Source organism: Rissa tridactyla, chromosome 5 (genome assembly GCF_028500815.1).
Source record: "Rissa tridactyla isolate bRisTri1 chromosome 5, bRisTri1.patW.cur.20221130, whole genome shotgun sequence".
Lineage (NCBI taxonomy): Eukaryota > Metazoa > Chordata > Aves > Charadriiformes > Laridae > Rissa > Rissa tridactyla.
The window spans coordinates 72947585-72966642 of NC_071470.1; the positions used below are offsets into that span (position 1 = coordinate 72947585).

Sequence of the window (19058 nt, forward strand, 5' to 3'; positions counted from 1 at the left end):
TTACAAACCATTGGTGTGAAGCTGCTCAGGACAGGAAGCACAAATGCCATAGCCAACTGATGCTGAAACTTATGAAGATAGAATTTAATTACCTAAAAAATGCTTGAGGAGGGGTAGGACTCCTACTCTTGCAAATAACCTTATCTGCCCAAAATGACACCTCTAACAGCACAAGCCGCTTAACAGCTAAGTCTGACATATATTTGTTAACTCCTTTTATTTCCCGTTGCACATGTATATGTTGTGATGATTTATCATTCAAATACAGCCCTTTTCAAGCTTAATGAAAAATGAATCACAGCACCGAGATGGTACCAGCTCATAAAATATAACTTCATTTTTTTTTCTTCAAATAAAGGGTAAAAGGCTCTACTTGTACTCAACACCAAACACTGTATTCAATACGGGATCAATTATTATACTGACGTATTTTCTGAATGCAATGCCTAGCCTCATTGCATAGTGATTTTGGCTCTTAACTGTCTGTTGTTCACAAGTAATGGTATTGTATAGCTTTTCTATAAGCACTGGGAAGCGTAGCTAAATACCAGCACAAAGGATGTGACAAACGAAGTTGGAAATGGGGAGAAGGAATGGGGAGAAGAAATTGAAAAAAGAAAAAAAAAAAAAAGAAATCAATTTTAATAATAGCTTGACAATTACAATTAAATAATCCAAAGCTCAAACTGAGCATTTTTGTTATACACTGCATGAATGATGTTTGTACTTTGGAACCTTTAAAATATTTAAGCAGAAAAGAAATGAAATGAACTGCAACCAGTTAAGGTCATCCATTTAGGACAAAATTGATAAAATATTAAAATGAAAGAAATAAATTTTCAAACAGAGATACTAAGGCTTCATAGAGATGTATTATTCAAAGCAGAGGAACATGTGTGACCTCTAGGCTGTTACGTAATGGAGAAAGGATACGACAGTTCAAATGAACAGGAACTATAGGCAGCAGAGAGAGAGAGGGAAGATGGATTAACCATTCCCTAAGCCAGTGCTTTGCTTCCAGGGTACTGAGACTGGACCCCCATATTAAAGCATTACATTCTCAGAGCCAGCTCTTGGACCCCACTATTACATTGAGCTTAAAAAAACTTTGGAAAGATCATGGATTTTAACTGCAGATTGATTTTGTGTCTAGCTGAGTTCATTCTCAGAGACGGGCATTTAAAGCAGGGGTGGTCCTGGGCTGCTGCGTTTCAGTGTGTCGGCTTCTTCTGAATTGTGACTTTGTCCTTACGCATCTTTTGTAGAATGGCCTGCCGTCAGGGCTGGCCAAGGTATAGTGCATCATACTACTCTCTTTCTGTGGTGAGCTTTGCTGGCTGACAGCCAACCTTCTCATTCATCTCTGCCCTATCAAGGCTTGAAGATGCCCAGTTTACACTTTGGACATCTTCAAGGAAACTGGTCTTAAACTCTGGCAATAAATTATCCTTTTTTAACTTAAGGCCAGAGCCAGTATTTGTTATACAGGGTTTATTATAAAATGGGGTTTTGCAAGGATCCCAACTCTCTTGTATCTGAGGTACTTGGGATAAATCTCCCCTAAATGAAGCAGCAGCTGCCTGAAACAAGAAGTGTCTTTAAATCCCAGGGAAATCTGTGTAGAAGTAGAGACTTTGCTCCTTTGAAAAATTAATTTCCACCTAGCAGAAGGCCCTTGCCTCCAAGCTCAGTGTTCTGATGCAACTCCATTGCTCTCCTGTTGGCAAAAGGTATCCAATATTCATACAGCCAGCAATGCTATGCCTAATGTAAGGTTTTGAACTGCATGTCAGGGGCCAGGCGTCAAATAGCTAGGTAACATAATGCCAAAGCTTTTCCTTGGACATAGATTAGCCTCCCTGGAGGATATACAAAAGCATCTAAAATATTAGGAAAACAAGTGTCACTGACAGTCATTCATGATCTTAAGTCCTCTAAATGTTTTTGATCGTCTTCCCGTTTCTACTCAGTTGCAATTATTCCATGTGAAAAATAAATCTTCGTATTTGCAGAGCAAGCATTTATTTCTAACTCTCAAAGCTCCTTCCAAAACTAAGTATAAACATTATTAGCTTGATTTTATAGCTGTCCTAAGTGGAGAGTTAGGGACTGTTTGCAAATGAAGTACTATAAAGGATGCGGGCGTAACGTCTGATAGTAGTTTTTTGTTCCTGCACTGCAGCAGGCTTCTCTAGTGACTCTTGGCAAAATGTGCAGTTACCTCACTGGAAAACAGGGACAATGGAATGGGTCTGACCTTTTGGAAATGGAATTAACACAGTCCTTGTAAGGCCTACGGAGGATGAAGAATTTCAGCAGAGAACTGAAACATGAGTCCTGGGCCAGGCCCTGTACCTTAGGAACGTTTTGGAAAAGAATGGCCATCAATTATATCCTGGAGTTCTCTTTCAGTTTTCAAAGGTATTTTTAAAATAGTTGTTTGGTTGTTGGTTGTTTTTTTTAAAAAAGGGATCAACAGAGGTCAAAACCTCAATAACAAAACCTACCTTTTTTCACTTGTTTAGCATAAATGAAGAGATACCTACTTATAAAAATAACCACAATTTCTTAAAAAATTGCTACCCTTGCCCTTTATGGACATGTAACATTTCAATCTCTAGTGGTATAATTTTCAGGAATACAAAAAAATAGGAAGTGCTTAGGGAAAAAAGTAAACTATCAGTCGTCAGGTTCTTAATCTGACAAAGTAGTCCCTCAAATAATGCAAAAGTTTCAGATCACGTTTTAGTTGTTCAGAAGCTGAAAATGTGACCATGCTCCCTTTCCTTATATTTGTCAAAAGTGATCACAGAATATAAAGAATATAACAGAACTGTTCTGCATATCAAACTAAAAAGAAAGACTGAATTTCTAGTGTGATTGATTAAAAAGCTGTGGCTACAGTTCTAAAAGAATGTTTTTTCCTTTCAGTCAAAGGGAATTTTTTGTTGACATAACTAGGACTGGCCACATTGATTAAATCAAAGGTCCATGCCACCAGGTACCTTTCCTCTAGCAGAAGCCAACAGCAAACGTCTAAGGAAGTAAATAAGAAGAGGCAAACATACAGTGACACAGCTTCAGTATGGTCCTATGGTTTCTAGTGATCTATGATTCAGGGTTACTATCTGTGTATTTGAAAGTCCCTGATAGGTTTTCCTCTCATGAAGTTGTCTGATTATATTTTCAATATATATAAAAAAAGTGAGACTCACAAGAACCTGCAGCAATGAGTACTACAGTTTAACTACGGGTTCTGTGAAAAAAAACTCCCATGATCTTTCTAGACTTCAGCTACACAGTATGTGCTGGTATTCCTCTTCCTGCTAAATCCAACAGAATAAAATCCATTGATATTGGTGTGTGGGAGATTGGTCTCAGAACTACCTAAACCAATAAGTATGTTTTAATTCAAGCCAATATATTTTCTTCAAAAATCTGTTAAAAGGGATTTATATGGCAAGACTGAAGAATTGAGTTACCCTTTTCAAATAAGAGGGAAAAAATAGAACCAGATAACTTGAAAAACTTATACTAACTTTATTGAAATTTTGCAGAAACAATCTGCTGTGCCTTCAGTGCAGACAGAGACATTTTGTAGCCAACATAATTTTAAAAACTGAGATAAGTATGGGTGTTGGGGGAGGGGATAATAGAGCTTTCTATTAATGGAAAGCAGCCTGAACTGTGGTGTCTTCCCTCCCCATAATCATGGCATTAATTACTTCATAGGTCAAATTATGTTTCTGTTTGAAAGAGTTTGGCCGTCTACATGAATCAGGGCATGCATATTTAGATCTACTGTATCCTCTAGCATGGGCTTTTATTCTTGTTTGATGCACACAGGCTACTAATTTAGTTTTTCATTGATGATGGCTCTTTTTTTTCCTCTCCTGCACAATGGCAGTCTGGTTCCAAAATATATAGAACAAGCACACATTAATTGAATCTGAGGGCAAGTATACTTCCTCCTTCGACCGTATGGACAGGATTTTTCTTTATAATAAAAAGGCCAAAAAGTGACTGGAACAATGCCCAAAAGGGAGAATAAAGACAGACATTTAAAGGTGAGCTCACTAGATTTATAATAGCAGGGGACACTATCATCCTTTCCAGCCAGCTATCCAGTTAGCAGTAATGCTTATATCACAAGAAAGGCCCAGGAGATTCTTCTTTAGAAAATAATGGATACAGCTATTAATATACTGGGGAAGCTGCAGCAATCCACTTCAGATATTGATAATAAATTACATTGCTCAGATATGAGATTACATAATCCAGGCAGGCAATCAGAAAAGCTTTTGTGTATCAGTGTTATTTAGAAGAGCTGCTTGGAAAAGTTTTAAGGAAATAGAGTGCTTCTGTCCACAAATAATAGCCAAGAGCTTTGAACAAAAATACTGCTACTCATTTAAGCATATGAAGAGCCTGGATGAGACAGTGCTCCAGGCTCACAGGGAAAGTACTACTTCTTATATTAAGACGATTCCACTGTTTGTGGAGGCAGCTTGTGAAATGATTTTGAACGTATCAGAAGAGGTAGAGAAAACATCAACGTATTGTAACACATAGCAGGGCTTGTTCAATATACGAAAGCCCTTTCACAGTAGGCACTACTATCACCTCTAAGAGGGCCAATAGTGACCCAGCAGCCTACCCACTGAAAACTATACCAAGACAAGCAGCCTTGGTCTCAGAATTTTTTAGAGGATTAGCTTACTCCCATGTGCAGATGTAGGAATTTTGTTTTCCAAAACTTAAAATAAGCACAATGGGGGAACAGGAAATAAGCCTGAAAAACCCAAGATTGCTAACCCTAAACACATTAAAAATACCATGAGCTTGTTTTAAGAACCACTGTGCTTCAGAGCCCTGCGATATTTCAGTCATCTGGCTTGTCTGCTGGTGTTGAGATAAATGGATTCAATGTTTTTACATTTTCCTCAGTTACAAAGGTTAGACATTTGTTTGTTTGTATAATGATAGCAAATATCCTCGGATTACCACAGCTATGGGAGCCGAGAGTTGTAGAAGCCCTTAAAAATCATGACCTTGTCATAAGGTTGTGAGTGTTGCCATGAGTGAACTCCAACAAGCTCCCTCTCTTCTGATTTCTGACCAGGCATATAGTACAAGAATTCCTATTGAAGCCAACAGAAGTTAAAATCCCTTTTACTTGATGTGCTTGGTGCTTTGTAGGATCAGACCATAAGCAAGGCTTACAAATTAATACAGAGTGATTTTTTTTTAAACTGTACCTTTTTAACCGTATAGGAGCCTTTTACAAAAAGCCTGACTCTAAGAGGATAAGCATAATGCAGCAAGTTTGAAAAATTCCCTGACTCCCTGGCACCACAGATTCAAGTCTAGGGGTCACTGAACCCTTCACCTTTCTCAGATAGATAAGATGACTACTGCAATATTTAATACAAGATAAGCCACACAAGCATTTGACTGGATTTGACCTCTCAGACAGCTTACAAACCCAAGAGCTTGTGTAACCTGAACCTCTGGAAGGAAATGGATATTTCTGCATTGCCCTGTAACTACAAGAACTGGGGACTTTGGAAACATCAAATATCATAAAATGTGCTGAAGTTGTTAGCCAGCAATACTACTGAAGACATTTCTTTAAGCTGTATCCTCTAGTACCAAGGAACAAAGCTGCTGTTCACCCAGGTACGACAACCAGGCTGAGCTCCGGTGTCCATACATCTGCAAAGCTCCATTCAGAAGTAGCTGCACATCGGAGGTAAATGGCAGGTACGTAAGAACACCAGACAGCTCTACAGAGTCAGACCAAGGGCCACCTCACCTATTCCCTGTCCCTGGCAGCGGCCAAAGGCAGACGCCTAGAATACAGAGTAGTAACAGAGCTAACTGGTCCTTGCTACAACGTGCATACTGCCAGAGACTACTCTGGCCTCTGAAAATTTATCATTCAGCCTCCCCATGAGCCAAGGGGGTTTCTGCCTGTTTTAACAACCGTGTACTCTCTCCTCTGAGCTTTCATCACCCACCACATCTGTCCCAAGCAGCGCCACAAAGCCTGCCGAGGTATTACAAGAATTGCCACTACTTCTTTGTTTTGACCTGCCGCATGTTGCCCTCCTTTGATACTGGTTCACGTATCCAAACAACGAACAATCAACTGTTACTCGCTCTCCTCATGCCAGTCAGGATTTTACAGACAGTTAATACATCCCCGCTCTGACATACTTTTTCCAGACCAAAAACATCTTAATGGCTGGTGTTTATACCCTTGACCGTCACCGATGGTTCTTGGCTATCTTCTCTAGCAGGAGGTGGCTCCAAACAGCACTCAAGGCCATGGAACGTGGCAGTTAGGAACCGGCCCCGACCGCTCAGATCCGGAACAAACCCGCCTCAGCTGGCCGGGGCTGCTGTGGGGCAGGCATCTCCCCCCCCCAGCAGCCAATCAGGGCAGCTGTGCTGGAGACAGGGGCCAATCCCAGTGCAGGAGGTGGCTACCCCAGCCAATGGGAGGTGCAGGAGACCACCAGGGCTGGGCCTGGCAGGGGGGTGGCAAGATGGCTGCCTCGTGCTGGCAGTTGGGTGGTTGGGGGAAGCTGAGGCGAGAGCCGGGAAGCCAACACAGGCCTTAGGTGGGGAAAAAACCCATCACACTATGAGCAGCCAGCGCTGGCCACCCCAGACCTCCCTGCTGCTTTGGGAAGTCACGAAGTGTGCGCCTCTAAGGTACTGGTAAAGGCAACAAGGGCCATAGTGTGGCATGGAGCTTGCATTCAGACATTATTTTGCATTCCCCACTTGGATTACATCAGCTTCACCCATGACACTTCCTTTTCTAACAATCCTTCATGTGTAATTTTCCTTCTTTTTTTTTTTTTCTCATTTGCTGCTCAGGACTGAGCTGATATTCTCATTATCAATGCACTCTAACCTTAAGATCCTGTTCCTAAGTGACAACAGGCTGCTCAGAAACAATTATTTTGCATGGGAAGTCTAGATGGGTTCTCTGTTGTCCCAGGTACCTCACTCTGTTGGCATGTAACTTGGTGGTCTGGCAAACAGCCATCCTGTTCAGTCAGATAGATATACAAACATAAAGTTATTTCCTTCTTTAGAAGACACAATCAGAGAGGAAATCCAGATAGCCAAGCCATCCATCTCACATGATTTTGCTGTCCAAGCATTGCCCTGGTGGCACTTTGGATAAATGCAAGCTCTGATCCACCAGAGAAGTAGGGCAGGAGAAGACAGAAAGCTGCAGGTAGGCAGCAAGGAAAGCCACAGGCCTGGCCAAGCTCCACTGATGCTCCCGTTTTCCCTTAACCGGTTGGCCAGGAGTCCTTAGATTTTCATACAGCTTCTGTACAAGTGTTTCTATTCGCATGAAGTACATATAGTTTCAAAGTACATTAACCCTGTCTTCCCATGTGACAGGGTTTCTCGTAGTGGCTACTGTCACAAAAGAAAGCTATCGACACCTGAGGAGAGGTACTTACAGCTTGCCTGACAGCTTAGCTCAGCCTACAGTACCTCTGATGTACCGGCAGATGCTGTCATTCATACTACTGTGTCATCCAAATCTGCTCGGAAAAAAGTTGTTATCTGTTGATAAGGACACAAATGTCCCATCTACAGTTGAGGCTCTGGTAGTGCTAAATGTAGACTGGTAATAGTGGAAAATTCCACAAGTGCAGACAATCTAAGACAGCCACAGAAATAATCCACCAAATTTCAATGAACTCATGCAAAGCATACCTATTTCAGAAGCAGTGATTCCTTATGAAAGTATTTCCATTTCTTCTTTTGTACTTCAGGGTGCACTTCAAACACCTATGAAAGTCCAGGACAAAGATTCTTGTCTTAATCCAAATGTCCTCTAAACAGCAATGGAATTTTGAAATTGCCTGTAAATTGTCAGAAACTTGGGGATTTCCCCCTGCCCTTCTGTTGTGGTATCAACAGAAACTACAGATGACAAAAATTCAAGCTGCATAGTTGGAACTAACATTCTTATCATAACCTAGTTTTAAACAACAAAGATATGTGTCTTGTTTAGCATGATTTAGGAAAGCTTCTGGAGAAGCCAGGACTACTTCAAACCACTTTGACTTTGAAGAGAGAAAAAAATCACTACTAAATAAATTTTAGGAAAAAGCACTGGATTAATGAAGAATTTTGCTATGTTCCTAACAATATACCTATTTGATAAAAAGAAAAAAATAATTAGAAAATATTTCATTTCCATGATTATTGCATATGTCTATACAAATAAATGAATTCCTGTTCCAATTCAGCCCTAACACAGCCAGCACTGTTTGTACTAGCAAGTAGCAGGAAAATATATGTAACTGTTTGTGACTGAGGCTATCTAATCAAGGACATATTTTTGGTACTGAAAACAAGTACAGCAATAGAGTTTTATCTCACCCATTTTTTGTCTTTTTAAGAATGGAAGCTATGGTACACTATAGATCACACCTGGTTATGATGAACTGGAATAAGCTGAGGCTATTTAATCAGGGACGTATTTTTGGTACTGAAAACAAGTACAGCAATAGAGTTTTATCTCGCCCATTTTTTGTCTTTTTAAGAATGGAAGCTATGGTACACTGTAGATCACACCTGGTTATGATGAATGGGAATAAACTTCAATTTGGGTGTTTCTTCTTTTTACTAAGTGATTGTCAATAACGTCTGTTTTTCCTCGTTCTGACTGCAGTTGTGTTATTGCAAGTTGATTCAAACATTTTTGTCCAAACCACTTCACACTACACAATTCAACATTTGAAAGATCTGGGATCAAGCTAATTTATTGCTTTTGTTACGTTAAACCTGATGCTAACCAGCACAGCCCCAAATCTGAAAGCACTTAAACCATGCAAATAGTCACAATTACTTCAGGAGGTCTACTGACATACTTAAACATGTGTGGTTTCAGGTTCATGACCCTGGTGAGTCTTCACCAGCTCTTTGCCTATGCATCCTGCAAGTATATATTGGCTGCAAAATGCTCCTGCAGAGTAAGAGATGAAATCCACAGGCTGGACAACTGCTTGCAAGATGGATAAATATAATCAACTTGCCAGAGGTACTTCCTTTGTGTCAGGTTGTTGCACACAAAAAGGCTTGACAACCTATGCCTTCAAAAACAACAATTCAAGGTGGCTAAGATCAGTTTCCTCAATGTGACATAATCAGGTATTAGGTATTATTTTCATGACAGAGGCAACGAGTTGACCTCGATTCAGATGCAAAGGTTATTTATGTGTAAACATTACATATATTACTAAAGTTACGGGAAGCTTTTAAAATTAAAAATTGCATTGCATAGTAATGGTTTCAAATATGTGTGTAATGAACAATAAGGTGCCCGTAAAATCCACCGACCCTGATGCCAGTATCAGTTGACTGCTGCTGCTGTAGTCCAGGCTGACAGAGACAAATATGGTGTAGCTAGCAGCAAGTCACCTGCTCTCTTCTTGTTACCTAAAAGCCAGCACTAACTGGGTATTACTGCTGAATATGTAAATGCTGTGCTTTTTATATAAATACATGCATGAATATATATATATTTCATGTATATAATACACACACACGCATCCTTACATGACACAAAATACTCTAGATGCGGATTCCGTGGCAATCTAGATTGCAGACCCCTCGTTTCTTTCTTTCAAAACGCACAGCTCTAAGTTCATTGCTTTTATTAATTTTACCCAAGCAGAGCTTTCCTTTCACTTTTGCTTGGATGATTTTTTTGAGCTGAGCTTCTAGATAAGCTTTGTTCCAGCCATGGATAAACCAGTAGCAGTTTAATGTCATACCTTTCCATGAGCTGCTACTGTATGGATTATTCACTGCGTTAATCTTGGTGGATGAAGTCCAGTATGGTGACAGAGTTCCTATGACAGCAGAAGACAAACATTACTGAGTTAATTTCTATGCCTCTTTCCCCCTATATTATTTAGTTTGCATGCAACAAATGGTATATATTAAAGAAGAAATGCACTTTTAAACATTCCGTTAGGAGCTCCAGCTAAAACAATGTTTCTTTGGAGAAATGGGATGATAATAATTTTAATATGATGGCAAGATCTGCAGAATTTAGATTTAATTTTACAATGGCTAATAGTAGCTGAATATTTCAATGTAGACATGCTACATTTTAATGTAGACATTAAATAGACATGTTCTCTGTCCTAAGGTCATAAAACAGAGAAGGGAAAGATAACCATGAAGGAGATTTCAAAAGTTCAGAGTGACATTTAGGTGAGCAGCTTTTGTAAATGTTGAATATTTTTGTACCTTTGGAAATTGCTCCTTTTATAAAATAATTGTGATTTTTTTTTTCATGTATTCAGAAGTCTTAATAATAATGTAAATTAATTTTATTTGGGGTTTTCTTATTGAAAAATTAACATATTTAGTCCTGATACATTTAATAATATGGTCTGGGGAGGGAAATGAAGGAGGCAAGGGAAAGGTACGCGCAAACAGGGTGAAGCAGCATGAAAGTTCTCTTGGACGACAGACAGCATTCTAGTGGAAGCAGCTCAAGTGGACAGGAGCACAGGAGGGACAACCTGATGTAACTTGGCCCATGTTTTCACTCTCAATAAGCAGGGTTCAAACATAATGCAAATCAGTGAACAGAAACTTCAAAACATTTACACGTATCCAGACAGAGCAAAAAACTTCACATCGATAATTAATGGTCATTAAAAAAAAAAAACCAAAGCAAAAAATGAAGCAGATTCTCTTGGCCAAGCTGAATTTAAACCGGGGTTGACATTTGACAGTTGAGTCCAAAATTTGTCTCAGGTCTAGTTAAAGCATAATCTGACAGAGAGCCTCTTTTTATTACAACTTTCTGCTGATTCATTTAATTTGGGAAAGAAGCATGATTCTGGCATCGTATCCTAAATTATGAAAATTATGAGACCATTCTTATAATCTAAAAGGGTAATATCAGGCTCACTTACTAATCTCCACAGTTTGCATTTTACAGATGGAATAACTGAGAAGGGTTATGCCATTGACAAGCTTGTAAAGTGTTCTAACTTGTCAATGGCGTAAGTGAGTGGTTCCCAAACTGTGATGCACATACGAGTATATAGACTACTTCTGGGTGGTATACGATGTAAAGTTGCCACTGCCAATGAATGAACCCTCTAAGACAGTGGTCTCCAAAGTGGGGTGCACACAAGACAACCCATTGGGATGCAGGAAGAAATTTCTTTGTGTGCGCCATTAATAAATAATTAAAACATTTTCATTTACTCTATTTCATCTTTGGCTCATCCTTTTTTAATTTCTATTTTGTGTATGTTTTATAACGTACATAATGTATTAGTACAGTAGTACATGTATATAATTTATAAATAAATGATTATACATATACTGGGGGAGCATGCTCAAAATTGTTATGCTGATAGGGGCGCACAATCCAAAAAGTTTGGAGACCACCATTTTAAGGATCAGTCCCTAAATGACCAAAGTGGGACTCCTATAATTTGACAACTCTCCTCTAAAAAATTGGCAAATGTCTCTTGGGACTTCATGCAAAGATCACTGAAATAAATGGAAGCCTTTCCAAAAACTTCAAGTGGGTTTGAATCAGGCCCATAAGAATTACAGCAGCAGAGGTAAGAGTAGGTATCTGGCATTCTGAATCCTACTCATGCAGCCCTGCTGACATTGCACGCTGTAAAGTACTGTACAGATGGAGAGGAAGGGACAAGTGGTGATGTGTAATTCTGCATAGCAAAAGGGTAGTTTTTTGGTGAATACATAGGTAAATATGCAAATCAAGTATTGATATGGGGCAAGACAAACACTTCTTTGATCACAGTTAAAGGGTATAATTAGCAAAACATAAATTTAGCTGTCAGCTATGTACTTTTTCTACTGTTACACAACATAATCAGAAAAAGCAGAACATTTGACACTGCTATCGTAAAATAACCAAATATACAGCCCACAAGTTTTGACAAACAATTGCATTCTATCCTCCTAAAAACGGATGCTATCTTATTCCTTAGCCCATGAGTTGTCCACTCAGGAACACAGCGTTGTTGCTAACAAGAGGCACTTTATGGTACAAGACAACAATCCTTTTCTGTGATGGATTTATTTTATTATTGACAGCTATGTTTGGGTGGCATTGATCAGCACTAGTTTCTCACTGACCACAGTGCCACAGCTCTGACAGGAGGTATGCTTATACTTGATGCCAATCACGCTGTCCCTCAAGGAGTTCAAAGGCACGTTCTTTTCTCAGATCTGAATGATTGAGAAGGGCACCTGAAATATATCTGTTGCTGCCGCTGCACTCTAGAAGTACTGCAGTGTAATGCAACACTTTTATGCACCAGAAACAATTCTATGACTATAAAAAAAAAGACAGGCACATTTATTCGAACATCTAAAATCAATCATCGGCTACCAGGAATAGATCATGTCTGAAAAGCTATTGCTTATCCTCCTCAGTTTCAGTAGTAACTCCATTGTAGGCCTGTCTCTAGCTGGTGTAAGTGACTGGGAGGGTCAGAATAAGGAAGCTTAGAGCATCAGCATATATTTCTTGCTGTGGACCTCCCTCCACTAATCGAAACTTCTTTCAATATCTCTCAACTGGCTTTTGAGCTCCACGCGGAGCTACTGCAGCCCTTCCCAAACGAAATTTTGCATTGTACCAGATGCAGAAAGGTGACTGGTGCTTCCAGAACATCTTTAATTAAATAAAACACATGGTTATTAATAATATTTAATTATAGAGGATATCACTGAAATTACATTAGCTCTAGAAGAATGCACAAATATAAAACCAGGGCAACATTTTAGCACTGACACACTACTACTCCGCTTTTGTTAATATGATCAATAGGACATTGACTGATGGATCTGCACTGGACTGTTCTCTAGGTACTGGCACACTTGTGCTACGGCAGCTGCTGTAATATCAATCTATACACAAGGGAGGGACTCAAATGATTTCACAGGGTGCAGGTGGGCTCATTCATTAGTCTGGCCTCATAAAAGCTTACTTTACTGCAAACAGGTAACTGGCAACACCAATTTTAATGTAATTAAAAGACTGCATAAATCAATGTCTCAACAAGTATCCCCCTTTCGATATACCCATTAATGATCGTAGCTCTTAAGAGAGGGCTTTCCTTTCTTTGGTGTCGGGTCACACCACCACTCTGCTGCCTTCCAGTACAGCAGAGGCAGCAGAAGCCAGTAGCCCAGTGGCTACAGGGGCTCTCTGGCTTCATCGAGCTTCTGTAGCCTTGGCTGCTGCTCAACAGACTCACTTGTCTCCACGCTCCTGGCAGACCAGGCAATGCTGATACACCTGCACCTCTCTGCTGCCCTGCCTCAAAGCTCACTGCTATTGTTTCTGGAGCAAAGAAGCCCTGTCGCTGCCTCCAGGCACTTTACAACGACAACATATTTTCTTAGGGTAGGTTCCATTTCACCCTTTTTATAAAGGGGGAAGCTGAGTCACAAAACGTTCAGGTGGCTTATCCAAGATTACAAAGCAGCATCAAAGTAGTAATTCTTATGTAACTCTTGGGGAAAGCAGCATATTTCACTGAATCATGCTCCCACCCAACCATAAATAATGATACTTGGATTCAGCACTTTCAGATCTATGAGCTATTCTGTCCCTGACTGATGGCTAATGGAATCAATTGCTTTTATCCTCCAAAACCTAAAGAGAAATAGGGTATATTTCAAGCTTATTTTATGAGCGAGCCCATTCTGGAGCAGACAACAAGATGGTGGTTCCCAGGAAACTTTTCATTATAAGCTTAAATGGGTAATTTTCTGGACACATGCATATAATATTTAAAAACAGAAACTCCAAGGGAGCACAGACTGGCAAAAGCACACCATGCAGAAAGGGACTAGGTCAAACTCATATATCCCCTTTCACAACCAGCTTCTCCCCGAGAGACTTTGGGCTTGCACATTGGGTAGCGCAAGGTTGCTGAGGCTTTTCAAGGTAGTCTGCCAGACACTGGCAGGTAGACCCCAAAGCACAGTGCACTCAGGATCCAGGTTCATCCATTACCCCTTCACCAATAGCACCCCATTCCACTGTCTGCAGAGGTGAGCAAGGGGACGGGCACAAACACTACTGTACACCTTCGTAAGGTTGATGTTTATCTGAACATGGTTTCTATTATTGTTTTATAGTCTGGAGCATGTCAACAGGAGATAAAGAGAAAAGATGGCTGAGGAATTAAATTATCTATAGTGCTGAGCAAGCCTATTTCAGTCCACTGTGGTTTAAATTTGCCACCTGACCTGATAAGGTAGAAAAGGTTATGTTACTCTTCAGCTCAAAATGCACCTGTCTGGGAAGCCCTAGCATCCCTCATTAAAAGGGACAGTGCATGACCTAGCATTGAGGTTAATACTAATATGTTCCCCTGGAGCCATGACTGTGGTCCCTCATTACCATTATCCTCTGAATGTTGTTCTAAACACTGGCACCCTAATTGATAAACAGACTCAGCCAGTTTCAGACCTCAGAGACAAGCGGCTAGAATTTGAGATAGCTATCCTTTGAAACAGGCACGGAGAGCAATTTTTTAATTTTTTTTTTTTTTTTTTGCATTAGGTGTCTGCAGAACTTTAATCAATCTTCATGTAATGCCAATAGTTCACAGATAGAGCTACAGCGCTAAAGGAAATGAGTTATCTTTTCCCACTGTGAGCTGCTATTTCCGAGGAGCATTTGATGCGAGTCTAAAGTAACCATGCAATCTGAACTTGAAAGGACCATTAACCAGGAAAAATTAACAAAATATATAGAAATGACTGAGCTCGGATGGCCGGTTTTCCAGCTATGACCTTTAATTCTCCATAAAAGGAAGGTGCTTTAAAAAGTCAAACATTCTCACCAATCTGGTTATTTAAACAGAATGGTGAATGATGCCGCATTTGCAGAAGGAATCCAAAAGCAGTTTGGGGGGAAGAAAAAAAAAAAAAAAGCAGTTATAACCCAGCCATATTTAAAGAAGAAAAATTCATATTCAAGCACATGGTATATGAATTCATGAACCTTATACTGTGAGACTAGTGTAAATATGTAATTGCACTAAACATACATATAAATAAAAATAAACTGTGAAAGAAATCTATTTTTCTCAAAAAAAAAATCTATCAGAATACTCAACATATTTTTTTCTATATATATATATGTATGTATTTAGGGAGAGAGTGTAAGCATGCAAACAAAGCATGCAAACAAAATAACTTCTCAGCCATATTAAGTTACTTACACGAGACTCAAACATCAAAAATTCAGATCAAATATAGGCTTTCTTTCAGAGGTGCATAGAGTCCGAACCAGGTCATTCATTTCAGACTGCCTGAACTAGGTACATGTGTCCTCACTGACAACTTTCAATACAATATGTGCTCCCTGACACTAAACGTTTGCCTGAATCATGGACAGAGTGAACAGATGAGTTGAACTTCATGCACCAAATATCAATAAACCGGTACTGACATTCACAGGCAAATAAAATTCACCCTTACAGGAAGCGTTCTTTCCCTGTACTATCGAAATGTTACTAAACACACAGAGATTTGTTACCCATCTGAGGGTACAATCCTCATTCTCTGAAAGGCATCATATACCTGCTGAATACGTGAAGAACATAACTATCTTCTGAGTTTTCTAAAGCAGCAGCTAATGACAACAAAAGAAGTTACTAATCAGATATAGGTTTAAACCCAAGGCTTTTTAAAGGAGGAACATATGAGTTCCTGGTCCAACATGCATTTATTTAAAAATTGTATTATCATAGCACCTAATGATCCAAGTCACAGGCCATCGCTCTCTTACACTTGGCACTGTATAAGCACACACAGAAGCAAAGCACATTCCCCAGACAGTTTACAATTCAGTTATAAACAAAGATACAATAGAGGGATATGGCATGGAAAGCACGAGCAAACAATGAGATTGGTTGATGTAATACAGTAGATTGAAAAATGTTGCTTTGATGTGGCTCTTCTTCCACATTTCTACCTTCCAGGAGTTGTTAAAAATAGCTAAAATCCCATAATTTCTCCCCTAATAGTACTTTCCCAGGTGACCATACGCCACAGGGATGCTACACGATCACAAATGGGAAAAATACCAAAGATCGTAAGGGGAATGAGTCACGAAGCAATGAGACACGTTCTAAAAATATTTACAAATCCTTAGTTAGGAAAAAAAGGGGGCTGTTGCAAATGACACTTCTTGAGAAAGAGGATTCTTTGGACAAATGGCACATGTGACCTAAAAAACGGCAAGCTTTTCATGTGAGACCAATTTTCAAAGTGCTTATGAATGTCTCTCTCCTGAATTTCTTCCTCAATTTTTGCTTAAACTATCCTGAGTCTCACATATGGAGAAAGTACAAGCTTAATCGGAGGAACTGTAAGCCTTTCATCAATTCAATTATCCATTTAAGGACTCACTCATTGAACTTAGCCATAAAATGTTAGAGTTGCAGCGCTGCTCCTGTCTATCAGCTGGTGTCCCTGAATTCTTTGTACCCTTAGGGATGTTTTATCTTTTGAGAAATGTGACAGTCTGCCTTTTGAGACTGGCCTCGGCAGAGTTCCATAACCAATATATTGACAGATATAAGGCAGCATGGAAAGTGAAGCAGTTCACAACTTGTGCCTGTCAAGCTGCTTTCGTCTCCAGACACAGGATCTTTTAAAACTATTACAGAATCTTTCAAACCATTAACTTACATTAATGGCATCTGATTTTTATTTTTTTTTCCAGGGATCTATGGATCTACAGCAGGATCACATCATACCTCCTTTCCCAGTATTTTTACTTTTTGGAAAATATAATTATCATATCTCCAAGCATACACAGGACTGATCTTTGGAATGTTCCTTTGCTGTCAGAAGAACAGGTTCAAAATGGGGAGAAGAATTCACTGATACTGCCAGTATTTCTGACATTTTTTTCTGAAATGCAAGTTGATTATTTCTATACGCAAACTTGAATTTGCGGTTTCTCTTCCCTGCATTTTGAAGAGGGATGAAGAGACAGCCGTTTCAAAGTAAATTAAAACCAATCACATCACCTCTAAGAACGCACTCATTTATAAATATTAAATTCAAAACAATACAGGACTAGTTGTGGAATATTACAGGCAACTTCATGAGGTCAGCCGTCATTCCAGATTTTGCAGGACACACAGATATGCAGCTGTACTGACATCAATGCTTCCTTTTGGAAATAACACTATACAGATTGGCCAACACTGTGATATCCTGCTTGTTTTGCCTTACCTGAATATTGCTGTTTCAGTGCCCCAGCACCCCAGCTAGGAGAAGATGATGGTTCAGATCCTGCTGAAAAGCATTTTCTTTTAAAATTAAGATTTCTGCAAAGATAATAGAAAACAACAGAATTACCTCCTATGTTGTTTTTTTCATCCCTTAGGACATTCCTTCAAAATCAAACTGCCAAAATACCAAAAGGCATGATATGCATAGTTGACTTTCTTGAATTTTAGTTTAGAGAAAGTGAATCTCTTCACAAGATATATCTATATGTATAGATATATATATACAAAAATGCCCGCATACTTTAATTTTCTTTAACCAAAGTCACCAGCCTAATGCTAACACAAGATGTTATTGGACCTTGAAAGTTCTTGCCATTTTATGGCCTTTTCATCTTACGCCCTTGCATACAAGGTTTAAGAATGGTGCCGCTTCAGAATGATAAAATCTTTCAGTCAGGAGTTGAAAGCACATTTAAGAAGGGACTTAAGAAATGCACATTTTACATCAGCCTTTAAAATCACTGGCAAATATTTCCTAGACAAAGTAGTAAATTCCTTGGTCTAACGTAGAACGATGAACCGGGGTTTTGGTACTGAGTTGCTGTCCTTTATCTCAGTGAAATAATCGTGTGTCCAGCTAATGGCAGACTATATTGCTGTCAATATCACTTTCAAGTTATTAGGTCCAATCAATGCTGGATAAAAGGAAAAAAGGTGGTCAACAGGCAATCTAGCTTTCAGTTTAACACTCCCTTGAGGATTTTCATTATCCTTTCCTTTTCTGTTCTCAAGGTTAGCTCTAGCTAGACTATTTCTAGCTTCAACTTCCTGGAGATAATGCACATCCACAATAGCCTTGCTCCTCCAACGTCAGTGTGCCCTTCCACCTGAGTAAGCAGAGTCCTGTCTTTTTTCTATTATTTGTGACCTTTTCCTGGGTTAAAAGGTCACTCCTGAAGCAGACAGGTTTCACTTCTTATGGTGATTGCAGTGCAAAAAGCAGGCTTCTACCTTGTTAGAAGTGACATCACTGTACATTAAAGACATCATATCTCCTTTCATATTAAAATGCCTGTCAGTTCTGCTGCTTGCAGGCTGTAAATCTGCCACAGTATCCTGTGCTTGGGAGCTTTCATTATGAAAATATGGAAGATAAGCACTCTGCTTTACTGTCAAAAGGAAAAAGTAGTCTGGTGGTAATGAGGTTACTTGAAAAATAAATACACAATTTCTTAAACATGGATTATTTAATGCTGGGCAATTTTTGAAAGCAGTCCTTTTTATTTCAATTCCTAAAAAAATTCAAGTTTAAAAAACAGCATGAGTAAAGCACGAATATACAGTCCTGTAGAATTTATTAATGCATAGGTTTTGCACTTGCTCGTGCAGTAAATCATTAGATTTTCCCTTTGACTTTGGACCTCTAGCCTTGAGAGAAATGACATACCAGAATTTAACCTGTCTTTCATCTTTATATCATATAGATACAAAAAGACTTGTATGTTCTGCAAGAAAGCGACAACGTTCGCCTGTTATGCAAAAGACTTCAGAAAATATAGACAGTAGAAAAATACCTCCTAAACAGCAAAGAAAAATATAAATAATTATTGATCATTTTCTCTCATGGCATCATTAGGATATTAATAATACCTTGCCATTACATAAAGCTTCTCATCCATTGATCTGAAAGCACTTTAGATAAATCATTCTTCTTGTTTTACAGAAGGGAAACTGAGACACAGA

At 39.2% G+C, this 19058-nt stretch overlaps 1 long non-coding RNA gene across 1 annotated transcript; it reads right to left on the reverse strand.

The window, feature by feature from the left end:
* Positions 1-7807: 7807 nt before the first annotated feature.
* Positions 7808-17413, reverse strand: LOC128910682 (uncharacterized). Its single transcript, XR_008466829.1, has 3 exons — positions 17317-17413; positions 9819-9896; positions 7808-7870 (listed from the first exon to the last, which is right to left on the reverse strand). It is a non-coding gene; the product is annotated as an uncharacterized LOC128910682 (long non-coding RNA).
* Between the last annotated feature and the right edge of the window lie 1645 nt (positions 17414-19058).